Here is a 6,800-nt window from a genome sequence, read left to right on the forward strand (position 1 = left end):
TTTTAACTGCTGAACCAACTCTCCAGCCCTCTACTTCTACCATGTTTTATTATATTCAATTACTTAGTGTTCACTTGCTGGTTAACATGATGATGATGATGGTGATGATGTGATGATTATAAGGATGAGGAGGAGAAGAAAAAGACAAAGGAGAAGAAGGAGGAGGAGGAAGAGGAGGAGGAGGAGGAGGAGGAGGAGGAGGAGGAGGAGGAGGAGAAGAAGAAGAAGAAGAAGAAGAAGAAGAAGAAGAAGAAGAAGAAGAAGAAGAAGAAGAAGAAGAAGAAGGAGTCTCTCTGTGAACTTGTACTTTGTTATTGAGCTAGCCTGGCTGATTGAAAAGCCCCAGAGACTCTCCAGTTTCTACCTCCCCAGTGCTGATATTATCAGATTATTGCTATGCCTGGATATTTTGGTGGATATTTTTTACAGGGCAGCATGCAATCCAGGCTCAGTTGCTCATGTTTGCATGACAAGCACTTCTCTGGCTGAGTCATCTCCCCAGTCTCTCTCCATTTATTTTCTGTCTCTTTTTTTTTTTAAAGTTTATTTATGTGTTTTTATGTATGAGTTTTCTGTCTGCATGTATACCTGCATGCTTAATAGGGCATTGGACAAGACTGTAGATGGTTGTGAGCCACCATGTGGGTGCTGGTTATTGAACTCAGGACCTCTGGAAGAGTAGTCAGTGCTCTTAACAACTGAGCCATCTCTCCAGACACATCCTCATTTATTTTCTATGAAAGGTTTGTCTTCAGCCTTTTGGGAGGAAGATCCTGTCTGTAACTCTGAGGTTTGGGAACCCTTGGTATATAAAATAGCTTAATCTATGAAGTGATTGTTGATACATTCCAATCTGACCTTCAGAACTGAGAGTCACCTTTGATATCTCCAGGAAGGACTTTGCTGAGAAATGCCCAATGCCTCCCATGAAAAATATGATCCCAGTTTTTGACAGTTAAACATTAAGGTATCTCCCACTTTTTAAAAAATTGTTTTTATTATTTTATGTCTATGTATGCTTTTCCTGCGTGTATGTCTAAAAGACTGTCTGAGTCTCTGGAATTGCAGTCACAGACAGGTGTGAGCTGCCAAGTCAGTGCTGGGAATCAAACTAGAACTTCACTATTTTTTTTTTTTTTTTAGTTTTTCCAGACACGGTTTCTCTGTGAACTTGCTCTGTAGACCAGGCTGGACTCAAACTCACAGAGATCCACCTGCCTCTGCCTCTCCAGTGCTGGGATTAAAGGCAAGCCCCACCACTGTCCGGAGAATTTCACTAAATTAAGAACCTCAGCTGTCAACTGCGGAGCCTTCTCTCCAGCCCCTACCTTCACTTTTTTATCCCCACTGTTCTCTTTCCTAACCTGTTTCCACCTGATACTTTGAATTTTTGTTTCTCTTTGAGATAAAGTCTTGCTTTGTAGCCAAGGCTGGCCTTAAACTCTACCAACACTCCTGCCTCAGCCCTCTGAGTGCTGGGATTATAAGCACATGCCATCGCACCCAGCACCCACTTATTTAAAGAAAAAATTAGTAGTCTGGTGTTTACACTAACTAAATCACCCCTGTCAAACTGATTTCTTCATCATATAAAAACCAGCCATCACTAATGAGGAAGCAGGAAGTGTCTTGGGATTGCAAAGCTCTGTGGCACAGAGGAATCATTAGGGGTCTCTCTCTCTCTCTCTCTCTCTCTCTCTCTCTCTCTCTCTCTCTCTCATTCTCTCATTCTCTCTCTCTGTCCATATTAATTGACAGGATTTCATGGGGGTGAGATGGTTCCTGCCACATGGCAGGCAGTACTTGGAGAGTGTTTCTGTGAGTGTGCAGGTGTCTGCAGGTGCAGGGGAGGCCAGAAGAGGGCGTCAGATCCCCTGAAGCTGGAGTACAGGCATCTGTGAAGAAATTGATGTGGGTGTTGGGATCCTAACCTGAGTCCTCTGGAAGAGCAGTGCACATTCACCTACTAAGCCAACTCTCCAGTCCTTTATATTATTTTCATTCCATTTATTTATGTATTGTGTGTGGTCAAACTTGTGCCATGGAGTGTTTGTGGAGGTAGAAGACAAGTTAATGGAGTCAGTTGTGTCTTTCTTCCATAGTTACTCAGGGACTGAACTCAGGGCACCAGGCTTGGCAGCAGCTGCCTTTACCTGCTGTACCATCTCCACAGAGAGGAGTCAAGGATGTCTGCAAGTGTGAGCAACTGGCTGATTAGTATTGTCATTAACAGAAACTGAAAGCCACTGGGGTGTAACAGAGGATGTGTGTGTATTAGTTTAGGCAGGCAATTTGACTGTTGTGTGAAGAGACAGGATGTAGACTTCATTTGTAAGCACAGTTTGATTGGGCAAACCAACAGAGCTGTATTTCAGGCTATTGAAAATATGTGTCTGAAGTTCAAGATGGTGACAGGGCTGGACACATTCAGAAATGTATATATACAATAATATATTATATATACAGTATATACATTACTCTTGTTTACTTTAACTTTTATTATGGGAAAATTATTACCCAAAACAATTAAAAGTCCAGACTTTATGATTTTCTCCCAGGGTCTGTGGGAGAGTCTAACAACCAGCTGGGGATTCTAATCTGAGGGATATCAAGTGAATCTAAGCACACCTAGTTCTTTAGTCCATTGACTTTATTCTTCTAAGTCAATCCTATCTATATGGTTTCTTTTCTGTCCCCATACTTAGGTCCTCTCTGCTCTTTTATTATTCTGCCTAGTTCTTTGCATCTCTGACCTCAGCTTTGTTTTTCTCCATCAATTCCCTTTCTGCTGATCTCTCTTATTTACCTAGTTCTTTCCTTCTTCCTCCCTTCTTGTTTTCCAATCATATACATATCCATTCATTAACAACTTGTTATTAAAAACTACAAAGTCAACCCTCAGGGACAAGTATTCTGAGAAGAGTCACACTTGGCAACTTGGTCAGCTTCATTGGTGACTGACAACAGCTGTAGGTTGTAGAACTTTCTGGCTTTCTCTTAAAGGGATAGCTACAAGGGTTACAAGAGAAGAAATTAAACCAATGAGAGATTTAAGGAAAAGGCAAAGAATAAGTGTCCTATTTTATGTGATTAATAATATCCAGACACGGTTAGTCAGTTAACAGCATTTTTCTGTTAGTCGTCTGAATCTCAGAATCTATATATAATTAGACTACTGAGCCTAAAATCTTGCATTAAGAACTGGTGTAGAAATAAATACAAAGTGTTAATTGTTATTTGAATCAGAGTGGGGAGGTGCTGGCAGAGGAAGCTTAGGGCAGCATAGGTGCTATTGATCTCTTGAAGGACTAATATACACCAAGCCAGACACCTGCACTGTCACTTCTGGTTCGCTATAATTCTTCTGAAGGGTTTTTAATCCAACAAGGCCAGGTACCTGAAATTCTGTTCTGTGAAAGGTCTATGAGGACACTTTGTCTGGCCAATATTTATCTTGTCCGTGGCTAAGGATGGAGAATAAGACCTCTAAGTGTCTACAGTCCACATAGAACAATAGGCCTAGTATGAAGCATATTTCAATATGTTTCTTTGCATAAAAATTTTACAGTTAAATAAGAAATCATCTTCTAGACTATCCACAATTATGTATGCCCATACAATTGAGATGTTGCCATGAGATTACAAGTACACACACATGGAAATGCATAGTAAATGGGGAGAATCATAGTTTATTGCACCAGAAGTTTACAACACGAGACAGCCAGTTAATTCAAAAGTCAAGTAATTCGATAATGCCTTGAGTGATATTTTCCTTCTAACAGAAGCCTTAGTTCTGATAGGTTGACCTTCTGAACTCTAGTTGTCACTACTGTATACTCCCATGAACTTTTGCTACCAGCATCTCTCAATAAATTATAAATATATCCAAAAAGAGAATAATAGAGAGAATATTTCTGGCCTTGCTTTCATCCCTCATTAACACTTGGTAATTTGGGTCTGGTAAGATGGCTCAAAGTGGTTGTCAGACAAGCCTGTCCGACTGACTTAGACTGTCAGATCCCTGGTGGAAGGAGACATCAACTCCAGAAAGTTATCTCTGCCCTCCACACATGGCCCACATTCACACTCAATCTTATCCCATATCTCCATATACTCTTCCCAGGGTCAGAATAGTTTAGAGAATAGTGTCATAAATGAATGTCAATTAAAGAGAAGAAGCATCTAAACTGGTGTGGTGACATGTGTCTTTAATCCCAGCCCCCAGAAGATGGAGGCAGTAGGATCTGAAGTTCAAGATCAGCTTTGGCTACATAGTGAATTTGAGGCTAGTTTGGTATACATAAAATAGTGGCTAAAACAAACAAACAAACAAACAAACAAACAAAACCCCTAAGAGCAAAAACCAAAACAAAATGAAGAACCCAACTTGGGTTTAGAAATATACTATTTCCTGGAATCCTTGATGCAAGATTTTGATAAAAAAGGGTTCAACCGTGACCAGAGAAGCTGGGTGTAGTGACAAAGGCTTTAATCCCAGGATTTGGGAGTCTGAGGAAGGCAGATCTCTGAGTGTGAGGACAGCCTGGTCTAAGCAGTGAGTTCCTGGACAGGTAGAGCTACATACTGAGAACGTGTCTCTAAAAATAAAGTGGGTTTGGGGGTTAGAAAGGGGGCCTAGAGAGATGTCTCAGTGACTAATAACCTTTAACTGCACTTGCAGAGTGATGAGGCGACTTTCCTGCTTCCTTAAACTACCATGATTGGTCACAAGACAAGTCCACAGGAATGCAAAGCATCGTGAACACGGCAGTGCTCTGTACCCCATGGTAACTCTTGAGACACAACCTAACTGCAAAAGGCCAACCCTGTCTGCAAAGAAGAACTAGTCACCTGACTGAGCACACAGCCCCCTTCCCCTCTCCTTCTCCTAGCTTGGTAAAAGATTCCTAGTCTGTAAGAGACGCATGCTTGCTTAGTGTGAGCTCTTCTCAGGTTCTCTGAAATAAACCTGCATGCATTTGAGTCCAGTCTCCTGACTTCTTTTTCCACATTAGCAAGAGAACTTGGAGCAGGAGACCCTCCTGCAACCCAGAGAGCATGTGTAGCAGCAGGGCACCCAGGGCTAACCCTTAGATCCTGAGGTGTCCCTGAGGTAGTTGTACCCTGTCTCTGAACCTCCTCTACTTTCTCCCACTCACTCTCCCTCTTCCCATCCTCTGGGTGAAGGATTGTGGATTGCCTTGGACTAAGGACCTGTTCATCCAGACTGCCAAGTCCTAGCATGGGCAACTCTCAAAACTCTGGGCTTGTATCTCCAACTGCTCACTTGTTAATGCACCTTCTTTTTTCTCCCCCCCCCAAATCATCGTCCCCTCCACTCTTTCTTCCCCCAATTAACCCCAGAAAAAATGAAGGTCATTTTCCCCTTACAGTCAGCCAACCACCCAAGGCCATGCTCTGACCTGTGAGGTGATCAGTGTGTATCCTGTCTGGACGAGTCTTTGGGACTCCCTCATCTTCCCTGTGCTCAACCCTTCTCCCCAGGAGAGGACAGCCATCTCTGTTAGAGCTAGGAACCCCATCCTCTAACAGACACCCTAGCTTCTCTCCCTTCCTGGCTTCTCAAAACTCACTTCCAGGGATTGAACTCAGGACTTCATGCTTGGCTGCAGCTGCCTTAACCACTAAGCAGATTCTATTTCAGCATGTGTGTCCTTGTGAGAAATTAGGTGAGGTCCACAGAGACAGCAGCTCTTCAGCACTGTGCTTCATGGAAGAAGAGGCTGTGGAAGTAAGACAGGACTCTGCCTTGTGTCGGGACTGGGAATGGAGACTTGATTTTCATCCAGGGCTAGTCATGGCAGGTGGTAATTGTTCTGGATCTTGAAGGAAAGCGAGGATTCCAATGGGTAAGGATGAAATTACAGAGGAGGAAGCTTTAGCTAGTGAGAGCAAGAGGAAGGTGTCTTATTAGAGATCCAGTCAGGGATCCAGATTTGTCATGGAGGGCATGTCTTAGGTGCAGCAGAGAGATGTGGGAATCTGGCTTTTTCTTATCCAGGCTGCAATCTGGTTTATAGCCAGAGACTCTTGTCACTCGTGTCCCCTCTTCAGTATGTGTGTGTTCTGTGCACAGTGTTTTCTCTTCTTCTAGGTTCAAGGTATCAATTAGCTACTCAAAATTATTTTCTTGAAAAACATTAAAAACGTTAAAAAATCCATTAAGTAGGATGTGTGCACGGTACAGTGGGATCTGCAACACTGGCTTTATATAGGAGGAAGTGGTGAAGGCGAGTCAGGACGACACACCCTTAATCCCAGCACGCAGAAGGCAGAGGCCAGGAGATCCCTGTGAGTTCAAGGCCAGCCTGGTCTACATAGCAAGTCTCAGGATGTCCGGGTTACACAAACAATCTGTTTCAAGAAAAATAAAAACAAACAAACCAACCAACCAGACCTTGGTGGTACATGCCTTTAATCTCATCTCTCAGAAAGAAGCAAGTTGTTCTTTGGGGTTGATGTCAGTCTGGTCTACAGAGCAAGTTCCAGGACTGCACGACTATACAGAGAAACCCTGTCTGGAAAAAACAAAAAAGAAAGAAAATCAGAAAGAATCATTAGGTCAACACGATGGGTCAGGGGTAGCTGCTACCAAGTCTGGTTTTGGGAGCAGAAAGTACATCCACCGTACATGCCCATACACATGTGCATCAAAATTCAAAATAAATAAGTAAAATGTATAAAAAACATAAGGCTAAGAGAGGGTTCACTGGTGAAGCATACACAGTGGTTTCTCAGAAGACCCAGGCTTGCCTGCCAGAACCCACAGCATCTGTAAC

Source organism: Peromyscus leucopus, chromosome 2 (assembly GCF_004664715.2).
Source record: "Peromyscus leucopus breed LL Stock chromosome 2, UCI_PerLeu_2.1, whole genome shotgun sequence".
Classification (NCBI taxonomy): Eukaryota; Metazoa; Chordata; class Mammalia; order Rodentia; family Cricetidae; genus Peromyscus; species Peromyscus leucopus.